Raw genomic sequence first — 14,876 nt, 5'->3', positions numbered from 1 at the left:
TGATTAACTTGATCCTCACTGCCAGGGATGCCTTTCTTTCTGTCTTTTCCAACTCTTACTTACTTTTTCAAATTCAGGATAGGTGTTGTCTCCTCTTTCAGGAAGCCTCCCTTGACTCACTCTTTAAACCAACACTAGGTGTGTCTCCCATGTGACTACAGCCTGATGTGAATTCTTTCCTGAGCTCTTTTCCTACTCCCCTGAGAAAGTTTGTTTGTTTGTCAAATCCACTAATTTGTGCTCTCTTTGAAGGATCTGTATCTTAAATTGCCTAGTACAATGCACATAATAGTTGTTCAATGAGTAATCACTGCATGTATAATTATTAATAAATGAATTAGCTAATTCCTATCTAGGGTCCATTTTCTCCCGTTTTTCTAAATATCAACATCTCATCAGAACTTTCACTGAAGTTTTTAGCTTTAGCAGAAAGACAATATTGATAAAAGCATTCTTTAAATTGTTCTAATTTTAATTTCCAAATTGTTTATCCTTTATATATTTTCATAAGGAATTTTAGATTAAATCAAATCAAAATCAGGAGACAAAATAGGGTTTGGAGGTACTAGTTTCAGATTTCATCTACTATGTGCCAGATAGGTGCCTATTTTAGCCCAAGAAACAAAAATATGATTAATCGGCATGAAATCTCATTCTTTCTCATATTCAAATAATCTTCCCAGATTTAATACAAATGGCATTTTTCTTCAATTTGTGCATTTTGTTCCCTCACCTAAGAAAGTAATATGTTGTATTTTTCGTAGATAATTAGCTTAATTGGCCAGACACAAACATATATTGCGTGAATCTAAGTCTTACATTGAGCAAGCCCAATATACTTTCCTTCTGATATTAAAAAAATATTTTAAAAAGTATGTTTGGTCTACACCTTCCCCAAACCCCAGTTTTTGCTTTCTCTCTCACTTAATACATAAGGCAAAGGGAAAATTTCCCTTTCACCCTCTGAAGTTTCACTGAAAAATCAACTGACAAAAGGCAGATTAATTGGAGAAAAGGCATACAAATTTATTTAACGTGTACACAAGAGTCTTCAGAATGAAGACCTAATGATTGAAGGAAAATTGTCCATTTTTATGTTTAGGTTCAATAAAGTATGGACAGTTGTGTAGAATTATGATTGGACAAAAAAGGTATGATCTAATGCTATTAGACTGAGTGGGGAAACCCACCAAGGCCTGTCTCTCTAGATTCTTCTTGGTCTCTGTGAGTATGCATTGCTTCCTTCTGGATATGCAGCAGGGCCCGCTCTACAATGGGGGCCTTATGATCTACAGTCCAACAAGGTAGATCAGATAATTCCTTTATGGCCGGTTTTTGCACAGAAAAGCAGAGGGAAAATTAGAGTAATATTTTTAGGTGTTATGGGTGGTTTTGGAGAGAAGGGGTTCTCTCGTTTCTATCACCTGCCTTGGGGAAGAGGGTTTCTAATTTCTAGGTCTATACTCAGGGGAAAGTGAGAACTGAAAGACAGGAGGAAGGAGAAGTTCAGAGAAAAACTTTTGTTTCTGAGGCTGCTTCCAAGGACTTCATTTCAGGGTATTTTTTTCTGAGTCCTAACAAACATATAGCTTACTTATTACCTTGAACTGAAATAAAAAATTTTTATTAGTTTTTAATATAAAAGCTACAGCAATCCTTGGAATTTGCTCTTTTTTAAAAAAATGGAAACAGCAATCCTTTGCAGAGAGAAATAATAAAAATGTGTAAAAAATGATACAGAATTAAACTGAGACATGTATGTCTTGCTTCCTTCAGGTACTGAATCATTAATTCATTCAAACAAAAATTCCATTCTTGGAGTTACCTGTACAAAATAGCTTACAGGCAAGAAAGTGCTTCATAACAAACTTGCCTTCCCGCAGGATTGTTTTAGGTGAGCAGTGATTTTCTCTGTACTTTAGAATGTTCTGTCTGATATGCTGCTCCTTTCAACATTAATTTCTTAGCAGCCCAGCTGTCAGTTCCTAAGTGTCAAATGCAAAACGTTCCATGCAGCGAACCAGCCCTGCAAGCGCTTCTAGAACGTAATGTCAGCCGGCAGCTGTTGCTGAACAATTCCCAGAACTAAATGTTGTTTTGAACTGGGATCTGCACAGATGTCTTTGTCAACACAACTTTTTGCACAAACATCAACTCAAGATCCAAGATTCATCTAAGCAAAACCAGGAGGGGAACAAAAGGACCCCAAACATTCACATCCTTAAGCATCTCAGATGTCATTAAGAATTGAAATATTAATAAGACAGGAAGATTCAAATAGGAGTGAGGTGGGTTTGTTTTTAGATCTTAAAGATCAAAATCACTTCCTCTTACCCTCTAAAAATAAAAGTGGAAAAGAAAGGCTCCCATTTGTTACTTTGTTCGTGTCACTTAAAAAGAAAACCAGAACAGGGTTGACATGAAACAGACACCACTTCCGTGGACTATAGGAAGCTCTTCACAACCTACTTCTGCTATTCCTCAAGGCAGATTTAAATAGATTTGGAGTCTCATATAGCTCACATCCTCAATTCTGGATTCTGAAGAAATAAGAGTTGGGGGCTCCAGAGGGTAATGGCAATTGCAATTATAATAAAAGAAACGGATGAAAACTCACAGTAAGTTTAAGAAGCTTGGCCGACTCTTGGCAGGGTATAAATAGATCCTACACCATTTGCTTCCATTTTTCCCTGACTGGGAAGTTCCATGTTGAAAAGAAAAGAAAAACGAGTTGCTGTCAGGTAGGTGTTGTGTAGTATAGGTTTTATAAATGCCTTTAATAGTGATATATAAAGCCAGTAAACTTTCTCATTCATGATTAATGAGCTGATACAAATTCTTAGACTTGAAGAAGACACAAATTAAGAGGAAAGAACCCTCTTTGTTCTTCCTTCCTACAATTCTGCTGCTATCTTTATTCTAATACTTGGCTATCTTTATTGCCATTCTTTAGATAACCACTGAATTTCCAGTGCTTTAAAAGGGCCCTCAAAATAGTAAGCATTTAACAAATAATTTTTAAATGACTACACAAGTATTGGCAGCCTAAAACCTTTGCTTTTTGATTGAATGGGATTATTTACATAATTTCAAATTTTATATGAAAACACCACAACTGAGGAATTGGACACTATGTCCGTATAAATATTAGTCACAAGAGTACCCATAAGCTTTTCAGAGAATATAATTAATTCAAGCTACTAGCTGAATTGCAATGCTTTAGTTTAAACTGCCTTAAGTCCAGCTATATTATGTTATTGTGTTCATTATTAAGATCATACCACTATAAATTCTACAAAAAAGTAGACATTTGGAAAATCTTTCATCATCTCCTTATATGTAGCCTTGAGTATCTGTAAATATCATCACTTAATATATCTCCTATATTTAGAGTTGAGGAAAATGGGCTAGCATTTCCCTGGGAGTTTGAAATAAATACCACTTACTAATCAATGTGAGTAACCTACAAATAATGCCTCTGTGTGAAAGACCAGGTTCTTGATGTAGCATCAGAGTAAATAAGGAACAGTACTTGCCATCAAGTTCAGAATCCAGTGGAGATATTAGCATGAAGCCAATTATCTTAGAATTCAGAAGGGTTATAAAAAATGTGCTCCAACTCTCACTGAGGTGGATCTGGGGGTCAGAGGAGCTGCAGAAAAGGTCAAAAAGATTGGACATTTGAACTGAGGCTTGAAAGATGAGTAAGAAATTGCAAAGCAGAAAGCAGAAGCAGAAAAGCTCCATGGATAAAAAGAACAGGGAATAGATATGAGAGAGGATAGTGCCTTAGGGAAACTCAGGTCACTTAGGGGAAGCTGAGAATGGAGAGGCATGCAGTGAGGCTCAAAAGGTTACTTGAACACTGTGCTAATTAATGAGTTCAGACAATCTCACAGTGGCTAGGGAGACATTAAAGTTTTAAACAAGGGGGTGGCAAAGTGAGATGTTACTTTTGGAAAGACCAATCAGGCAAGAATAAGAAGGAAGCAAGTAGACACTGAAAGAAGCAGACCAACTAAGAGGCTACCGCAAAAGATAAATCACTCTTACACTGCTGGTGGGACTGTGAATTAGTGCAACCTCTGTGGAAAAGAATTTGGAGATTCCTCAAAGAGCTAAAAATAGAAATACCATTCGATCCAGCAATACCACTATTAGGCATCTACCCAAAAGAGCAAAAAACATTCTATGATAAAGACATCTGCACCTGAATGTTTATGGCAGCACGATTCACTATTGCAAGGATGTGGAAACAACCCAAGTGCCCATCAATTAATGAATGGATTATTAAAATTTGGTATATGTATACAATGGAATATTACTCAATCATAAGAAACGACAGTGATCTAGCACCTCTTATACTTTCCTGGATTAAACTTAAGCCCATTATCCAAAGTGAGGCACCACAAGAGCGGAAGAATGGGCTCTACTTGTAATCGCCACCAAACTGGTACTAACTGATCAACACTAGGGTGCTCACATGGCAGAAATAATCTCCAGGGATTGGGGGGTGGGGGGGTAAACGTGCAACTAAAGGACAAGGGGAGCATTGTAGGGGGGAAGGTCATACCCCTAACCCTTGCTTGGGTGAGGCAAAGACATAAAGTGTAACCTTAATGTTTGTACCCTCATAATACCCTGAAATAAAAAAAATAAATAAAAATTTTTAAAAAATGGGATAATACTTTCGTAATCATCAAATTGTTGTAGATGTAAATCAAAATGTATAAAAACAGTAAGAAGAGTACATATCACTTAAGTATACAATAAGTATATGCAGAGATAAATTAAACATTTAAAAAGAAAAATCATCCAGGAAAGCAAGGCAAAGGTCCTACAGTAATGGAGTGTCTTGGGGGCCAGAAAGAATGGGACACGTTTAAAAGATATTGAGAAGGTAAAATTATTAGACTTTGACAAGCCTTTAGTTGCATGGGAGGGGAGCAAAAAACATTAGATAAAACTGACTCCTGGATTTTTTCTGGTATTGAAAACTGTGTGTATACCGATGTCTTTAGCAAAATACCTGCAACACAGAAGATAATAGATTTAATTCCAAGCAAATTAATTGCTGAGTTCAGAGTTTTACAGATGGAAGGATCTGTAAATAGTATGGTCAACACATACTTACTGAGCATCTGGTCTGGGGCACTGGGCGTAGTTGCTATTGATGGTGAACAAATCAGACATGCCTCCTACCCTCACAGAAGTTTAGGTTTTACACAATAACAAGACAGATCTTGACTAGAGAAAAAGGTACCCTCAGGAAATGAATCCATGCTCCATTGGTTTATTTCCCAAGCATCAGCAATTTCCAAACTATTTTCATAAAGAGCCAGAGCATTTCATACTTAGATGCCCTCTCCCTTTTTTTTTAAAGACAGGGTCTTGCTCTGTCACCCCAGGCTGCAGTGCAGTGGTGCGATTATAGCTCACTGCAGCCTCAAACTTCTGGGCCCAAGTGATCATCCCACTTCAGCCTCTGGAGTAGGTGGCACTACAGGCGTGTGCCACCATGCCGCGCTGATTTTTTTCATTTTTCTTTTTTTTTTTTTTAGATGTGGGGTCTCACTATGTTGCCCAAGCTGGTCTGGAACTCCTGGCCTCAAAGGATTCTCCCGCCTCAGCCTCCTGAGTCACTAGGATTACAGGCATGAGCTACAGCACCTGGCTTAGATACCCTTTTGACGTCTAGTTCAAGTGCTCATTCCTTCATTTTTTTCACTCATTACAAAACATTTATTTATTAAGTGTCTTTTCTGTGTACTTATTAGACACTGCACCAGGTGTTCTTACTGCTGGAGAATCTTATTATCATGGCAAGCACACAGTACTAGTGACCAGACTTAGTCAGCTCTTAACTCATTTTTCCAAGTTTCTAAATGTCATTGGATTTACTTCACCCACCGGCAAACAAACATAACTGTTTAGATCAATGATTGTAAACTGCACCACAAAGCCCAAGCTCTCATTAGAGGCCAGACCATCTTGGGGGAAAGAGAGAGACGTGCGAAAGGGGGCTGAGTCAGTGGGGTGACCATACCCACCCTCAGATCAGCTTTGCTGTCACCTTATAACGCATTTCACCTAGAGTAAGATTTTCCTTGAATAAAAAAAGGTTTCTGAATCTAAAATAAGGTAAAAATCCATGGAGTTGGATGATTTCTAAGATTCCTTAAAATTCTAAAATGCTATCCTCTGCATTTTCCCCATAGAAAGACTTTAACAAATGGTGACAGGTCCCCAGGCCAAACCACTATAGCTTATATGACCCATAATATGTCTGAAATGTAGTGCTAATGATGTGATCTGAAACCTGGGTCTTGGAAATAAGAAAATTTGTAGCAAGGAAAGGAAGAGAAGGATGTAAATTTAACGCCATCTCTTGCATGTTAGAGAGTTTGTAGTTTATGCAACTTCTCTTTGGCTTCTTCAGCCTTCCTTCCACCCTACTCTCTATCCTTCTTTCTTCCCTCCTAATGGCATCTAGTGCCATTACGAAGCCTTTAGTCCCCCTCCCAGCTCCCCACCCAGTGGGCCACTCTACAACCCAAAGCATAGTCTATCCCCAAAACTACTTACTTTCCTTCTCCCAAACTTTCCCTTGCACCCTCAATTTGAACTCACATTTCTTCAGTGCAGCTAATCCCAATTAAATGTCAAGAGGAGAGAAATCTAAATTCATTCATTCTTATTAACCTGAGAGTCTCTGACTCTACCAAAGATATTTATATTTTTACAGAGTTATGTTTGCCAATTCAAATGAATGTCTAATCTGGCATACGGTCACTACAGTCTTAAAGTAAAAATGAAAATGATTTCAAGAATTGCTTTCCTCATTTATTCAATGAGTATTTACTGAGATTCTACTTTGTGTTTGACACTGCATTAAGCAATGTGGATTACACTCTGAAAAGAGGAGGACGTGGTCCACCCTCAGGAGCCTACAGGTAAATAAGAGAGAGCATGTTAATTGTATGGTGCAGGTTCCTGGCAGATGAAGTACCATGGGAAGAGTGAGTGGTGAAGGAGGGTAATTTGGGAGACCAGAGCAACCACTAGGGAGCTTTTTGCTTGAAAATTTGTCCTCAGAAACCAGTAGCTCTAAACTATTGCTGTTATTCACATCTTCCGTCCTTTCTTCACTTCTCTATCAATTCCTCCAAGAAGCCAGCTGGGTGGTTGACCAGCTTGTCTTCATGCTGCTCCCAAAATAACATTAATAAAGGCAAACAAACAAATGGGAAGTAATTTATAATTTCAAGAACCTGTTTAAGTAAGTCAAAGAACAGGCAAGTCCAATGAAGAAATATCTCCCAACCCTACCCACCTCCCCCAAATATATTTAAAATGCCCAAACCACAAATTCTGGAGGAAAGAGAGTATTTTGAATATTCCAGTAATGAATCAATTGGCCATGGATTCATTATAAATTAGTAAACATTATTTCTTTACCTCTATTACTGTGGATATTCACATAATAATACTTCAGAACTTAGCTTGTCTAACCACTGAATATAGAAAGCAGTCATATATTTAAAGTATAACATCCCTAATATCTTTGTTGGTTTTCATTTTTAAGTCCAAGTCATGATTCAACATGCCTTTTCAGTCTGTAGCCATGATCAATGCACGGATAAAAACTTTACAAATTAGAAAAATAATGATCTGAAAATGAACCCTTTTACAATTGCCACTAGAGAAGATAATTTTGGATTAAACACTAAAGAAAAGAAAAACTGTTCATCTATACCATTTCCAGATAGCTTCTAAGGTGATGAGACAAATATATAAATGATTAATTCCTATCTTAATTTCTAATTAGGAGCATGAATTATCTTGTCCCTCAATTGATTATATTCAGTTTGCAATTTTAATATTAATACATGCTTTAAGAAGCATGTAGGTTATAGATCTAAAGGGGAGAGAGAGATGATTTAGATCTAGGCCATTTTTGTTTTCTCTTGTCTTTGAAATATAAGCAGTGAATAATGTTAATTACATTGTAGGAAGCTTAAATAAAATATAAAATGACTTCCTACTTTAATGAGGGTCTACCTAGCTCTGTAACTTGCTAGTTGTAGAACTTTGGGCAAGTACTTAATTTTTGTATGCTTTAGTTCCTGCCATAGTAAATCAGGTAATTTGCTGCTTGTTGTGAAAATTTAATGAAATGATCCTCATACAGTGCATGGCCTAATGCCTGGCACATAATAAGTGTTTAATAAATTATGACTATTATTATTTGCTCCTTTAAAAATAATAAAGCCAGAACAGAAACTTAGTTTGCATGATCCTAGTTATTTTGTGCATATTTATTTTCCTTGACAATACCCAATAAGGAAATTATTTCAGTAAGTATTGTTTTCTTTATCCCCATCACCATGATGTGATACATTTTGAAGGATAAAATTAAACAAGATATTTAAGAATACTAGTGAAATAAGAAGTAATGGAAAATAAATAAAATGTCTTCAGAACTGTCAAAATTTCAGTACGTTTTGATTTCCCCTTTTCATTTATGTCTGGAAATATTCATTTTTGGTATGGAGAAAGCAAATGAAATGTGTGAAATGCCAGAGTTGAGCTGTCAGGGACAGGATAGACAAGGATGTAAAAAGATGAAATGAGCATTAAAATTTCAAACAAAGCTCCAATTCTTGATGAGCTTACAGTGAATGATTAACAATTCTCAAACTCCATGTGAACTTAGACAGAGTTGTCAGTGCCCATCTCTGGGTCCAAGTTCATCACAGGTCATCACACTGGCAGACAATGATGCTTGGCAAACCATGTTATATTATGAAAACATATTCGCATATTGTGCGTATGTGTGTGTGTGTGCGCGTGTGTGTGTTCCACTTTAACTTCATCTATTGTTATCTTTAATGAAAACCACTTTATTTTGGTATAATGTTATTGTGCTAAAGCCTAAAAAGTCAAAAGTAGAATTCTAATTTTAAATTGAAAAAGACATATTTCTACTAAAGAAAAAAATCAACAAAAGCATGTAAAACATATGTGAAAAATAAATAGTTCACAAAAAATACTGTGCTACTATAATTGACGAATCATCTCTGAATTATAAAATCTGACATACCCAATTTTTACATAGTATACAACAATAGTAGCTGACACTGTTGAGTACTTGTGTTGTTGTAGGCACTAAACTAAGCCCATTATATTAACTAATTTAATATAAGTTAAGCACCCAAACTTCGAAAATCCAAAAACCAAAATGCTCTAAAATACAAAACTTTTTGAGAGCCGATATATGCTCAAACGAAATGCTCATTGGAGCATTTTGGATTTCAGATTTTTAGATTAGGGATGCTGAACCTGTAAGTATAATGCAAATGTTCCAAAATCCAAAAAAATCCAAAATCTGAAATACCCTGGTTCCAAGAATTTTGGATAAGGGATAATTAATCTGTACTAAAGGTTTTACAAAAGAGGAAACTAAGCTTACTTAGAAAGTTCACGTAGATTGCCTAAAGTTACACAGCTGTAAGAGGCAGAACCAGGACTCAGACCTAGGTCTGTTCGGTATTTAAATATCTAAATATCTAAGAGGCAAAAAGTAGAACACATCATTTCAAGAACTTCAAAGGCCAGTAAATGATAATAATTTGAAATGAGACCAATTTAATGGGCCCAATATGTCAGATATATTAATTCATATAACAAGGAAAAAATGGTATTTGAGTTTTAATTACTTGTGTACATATATATTCCTCTTGTAAAAACTGTCATTTCTACTACTACAGATCCAAAATTATATTCAACAAATATTTATTATATGATGAACCAGGCACAATTCTAGGCTTGTTTGGGTACATCCATAAATAAAACAAAGATCCCTGCTATTAAGTAATTTACATTTTAGCTCTATTATAGTTGAATCTATTCCTAGTAATAACAAAAATGATTTTAAAAACTGTGGGAGATTTCTTCAAATTGTAATATGTAAAAGTATTTTAAATGAATGCTAGTCTGATTCTAACAATTGTACATTTGTTTGCAATATAACACATTTTTCCTGCAGTGGAAAACTATTATAAATGGTGGTTAAACTCACAGATGTGCATATTCCATAAACCGTCAGGACTATAGTGACTTAAAGATTCTAGCCCGAATTCTTGAACCCAAGGATTATAAAAATGCAGGACAGAGGAGGAAAAAGATCAAAGTTTAACCTCTCTTCACTGTACAGTTAGCTAAGGATAAATTTTTAAATAAGTGAAACTTGCCCCTGGCATTCTCTGGCAGCTCCCCCTGGAAGCTTGCCTGGGGGGCACTGATTGTACCCAAAGACATGGGTGCTTGTGGAAGGCCAGACTAGGCTGGAATTTCCAACTAATGTCCAAGGGGCAGGAACTGAGATTTTTACTTCAATTACTAATAAAGTAAACTTACGATTAAAAAAAAAAAAAAACTATGTCTTTGGTCTTCAGTCCATATTAACATTTCTCAACTAAGACATTCTGGGTCAGGTGAGTCTTTGCTGCAGAAGGCTATCCTATGTATACTATAATAGGTTGTTTAGCATCTACCCACTAGATGCCTGTAGTACCCCTCGCACTGTGTGTCCAGACATTGCCATATGTCCCCTGGAAGGCAAAATCGCCCTGGGTTGATAGCCACTGATTTATATTAAAAACAACATATCTAGGCCTTTTGTCCACTGTATTTTAGGCCAGTTTGATTGTTGTGGAAAGACAAATGGGTGTTTTCTTTTCAGATACTATCATTTTAGTCAATTATGTAGAGACTGTACTAAACACAGGTTCTGTGATGTCCCAGATCTGCTCAGCCCACTTTCCTTGATGTTGGCCAGAGCAGTCCCCAGCCATTCCAGCCAGTCTATGGTATACGCGAGGCACCTGGCTACTGCTGCAGTGGCTCTGTCTCCTGTCATTACAGGTAGACTCCCCCTCCCCGGGGGTCTAAGGCCAGGCTCCTGTGTGCATTTACCACGTGCACCCACCACGGTGGGAATCACAGCATCTCCAGTGCCCAGGGCTGACCCAACCAGAACCAAGGCGATGCTAGTTTCTGCAGAGGCTGCCCAGAGGGCCACTTTGGAGTAAGTTTGGGCCAAAGAGAGACAAAAGATAGGAGAAGCCAGTAAATAAATTGATCCAGATAAAAATCGATTCCAAGATGTGATCATTTCAAACAGCCTCTCAGGAGACAACCTGTGGGACCTATATTTTATTGTGAAACTGTGACCAGTTCAATAACAGCTTTTCTTTGCTTTTCCTCCTTCATTCCTCATTTTCCCTTTGTTCTCACTCAAGCTTTCTGGAAATTGCATACTCCCAAAAAAGAAATTACAGAAAATTGCCTCAAGGCCAGTGTTTGGAGACCCTGAACAAAGACAGAAACCAGAAGGAAAGGGAAGAGAAGATGGATACGGAGAAAGAGAAACAGAAGGAGGAGTGGAAGTTGTTATAGCAAAGAATTAAATCTAATTCTACACGTATTCTTCAGTCAAGAGAGAGTGAAGTCCACATTCGTTGCAGTTCTTATTAAATAAGCAATATAGGGATAATTAGTATTGCTTCTAATGAATTGTGACACATAACCTAAGAACAAATGCAAAGCATTACTCACTTTAGGTACCAGAATTTCAGATAATAAATGACCCTCCATTTGGTACCCTGTCCATTCCTTGAGCCTTTTAAAACTGTATTATTTTAATTTCTGTATTATCTTTATCTGCAGCCTTCATTGAGCAATTGAAAGAATGCACTTCAGAATAGTTAAAGAAATGGCTTTCTTGAATTGTGTCCAAGATTCAAATTACCTTGATTAGTTTGTATCTACAAGATTAGTAAAAATTATTTTCACTCTCAACCTGGTGATGATTATATTGCTTATTTTATTGTGCCAGCTTAAGAGCATGATCGAGTTAGAAACTATGGCAACAATATGAAGAGATCAAAAAATATTTTTAACTATCAGATTCTTTTGCTTAATAAATGACTCATGGTGATGTTCTCACCTCAGAAGGGCCTCGTGACATGTACTATTCTGTAGAGTAGATCAAACAACAAACGCCCCCATGAAAACACAGGTTTTCATCATCTGGAGGGTAAAAACTCCACTATATCATCCATCGTGCTGCCTATGTTTTGATGCCATGATTATCCATCATTTGCATATTATATTATCTATAATCAACAGACTTTATATGAAATATGAAATGTACCAGTATCACCAAAGCTGAAAACTTTTGTTTCTAGAATCCATTTGTATTTCTCACTTTTCAATTATTTAAAATTTTTTTCACTGGATCTAGATTAGTCCTCAAAGTTCAATGCTCAAAAAAAACCACTTAAGCACCATTTTACAATGCAGAATCTCATCCAGTAGCTCTGCAGAGATTTTTGCATTTCTCAAAAGCTCCCAAGTGAAGCTGACATTGCCGTGGACCACATTTTGATTAACAAGACTCGAAATTACCTTTTTGTTGCCTGATTCGATCTTTCCTCTTATCCCTGAATTTAAACATCAGGCTATTTCATGACTAAAATCACCTCCAATGTATTGCTCCCGTGGTCACTATCTGCTAATTTTCACTCAGGTCTGACTATGTTGGCTTCTTCAAGGAATGAGGGGAAGAGCTGAATGCAAGCATGGGTTACTCCAGCTCTTTCTCTTGGTCATACACTCCGTCAAAGACTGCTTCTCATAGTCTTAAATAGTTACTGAGGAAAGGAACAAGCGAGGTTACCAAAACAGCATTAAGACGGTTCTGCAGGAAGTAGAACCTTTGTCAAAAACTATCAATTGTACGTGTGACCCCTCCTAAAAAAAAACCCTAAAAATGCCAACAAGTATAAACCCTTTAGTTCAGATCACATAAGCAAATATGTATTAAGTAATTATTACAGGAAAGGGCCTGGCTATGTTACATTATTACTATGGATGATGACAATAGAGCAAGAGAAATCCCGTCCTTTGGGATTGACCATCCCTAGAAAGAATAATTGTTCCCTCTCTATGTCCCAGAACACAGCACTGTGAAAATACCATTATTTATAACCCTTATCAGTGTCATAAAATACTTTGTTTATATGTCTGTTTTCGCCCATTTATCGTATAATCCTTTACTTTTGAATACTTCAAAAGCAAGAAGTAGGTCTTATGATTTCTTGAATCTTCTGGGGTTACATAACTGAATGCTTGGTATGTTGTAGGCATTCAACAAATGTTTGTTAAAGCAAATTGAATGATATGAAGGGTCTGCTATCTTTGAAGAAGATATCCCTCCGGGAGATCCAGCAGTAGAGGACTGTGAGCTTCAAGGCAGAATCCATTTTTCATTTAGCTCCAGCTCTGGAGTTGCCATTTGAGAATTCTAAGTAAGCCCTGATTTGCGTTCTTATCAGCTACTGGAAAATGCATTAAAATTCATGTCTTTCCTAAAGTGCAATGTACAGGATCTTTTATTTAAAATGCATATTTTGGTGGCCCTTATAAAGAATTTAACAGATAGTAATTCAAATGCAGATTGTTTGCTTTTGAGTCTCTCAGTATGGAGTGTGTAAGTAGCGGTCATGTAGGAACCGATTATATGATTAGATGGGTCTTTCATGATTAAACATCCATGAGATATTAATCTTTTTAGCAAATTTGTTTTGTATTTTGCCTTTCAATTATAATACCCAATAAAAAGAGTAGAGGTTCAAAAGTTTTAAGATACATCATCTATAAACAACTCAGCTGACTTCGCACTGAATATTTTTAATTAGAAAGACTTTTATAATACTAAAGAAAGAAATTAGTATAAGGTACTGAAAATTACTGCTGGGGAAAATACATATTTAATTTTTCCTTATTCAAAATGTGTGTGTGCGTGCGTGTGTGTCTAATAAAAACCTATCAGCTAGGCAAGTGCAGTTTTCTTCTAGGTTAGATAAGGGATGTTTCTAATTTAACTATACAGTACAAGAAAATGGACAAGTAAAGCAGTTATTATTGGTGAAGCCAGCAGTGAGGTTAGCATTAAACAGTGTAATCCTCCTGATAAGGCTCTATGTAGCGGGTGCAAAATGTATTGATGAAAGTTGCTAAGGTGGGGTGACAATTACTGACTACTACCTTAGGTGTATCAAATTACTCTAAAATAATTTAGGGAGTAGGGTAACGTAACTTAGAGAACAACATGTTAACGTTGCCAGAGACTCCCCACCTGAACTGTCGCCAGCGTCCACACCACAGGTGAGGCAGAATTCCCGTTAGGGAGAAATTTGGAAAATCTCTACTGCAGTTTATTTTCTCCTGTAGTTTCTCCTACCATGAAGTGCCCATTTCTCTATATTCCTTTAATTTCACAATTGCCTATTCCATCCATTGGAATAACATTTATAACACATAACATATTATATTAGATTTCATTTTGTAGAATTAGGTTTTCATTTACAAAACTTGACAGCTCTGCGTTTGTGTGTGTAATACTTGTCTACACATACATGTACTAGTTTATAAAATTTATATCAATGAATTCACCACATGGAAAACAAACATATATTTGGATTATTTTATTGTGTTATTTTATTTTATTTCCATTATCTACAATAAACCTGTTTCTTTTGTAATAAAAAATGCTATTCTTCATTTTAAAAACTATACATGTGTGGGTCGCAAAACTATGTTATAAATTCCATAAATCTCTATGTTTAATAAATGCAAATACAGTGGAGGATCATAAATATATGTGACACAAGAAATTACGAGGGCATTAATAGGGATTCTGTCTTCATGATAAAATCTTAATTCTCACTTAAAATGTAAAACTGTGTCACTGCTTAAGATTGTAGCAATGAAGTGAAATTGTCTTTTCTGAAAGCTTCTTTTCATGGCAT

Source organism: Propithecus coquereli, unplaced genomic scaffold (assembly GCF_000956105.1).
Source record: "Propithecus coquereli isolate 6110/MARCELLA unplaced genomic scaffold, Pcoq_1.0 Scaffold103, whole genome shotgun sequence".
NCBI classification, from domain to species: domain Eukaryota; kingdom Metazoa; phylum Chordata; class Mammalia; order Primates; family Indriidae; genus Propithecus; species Propithecus coquereli.
Note: the sequence above shows the minus strand (reverse complement) of the source record.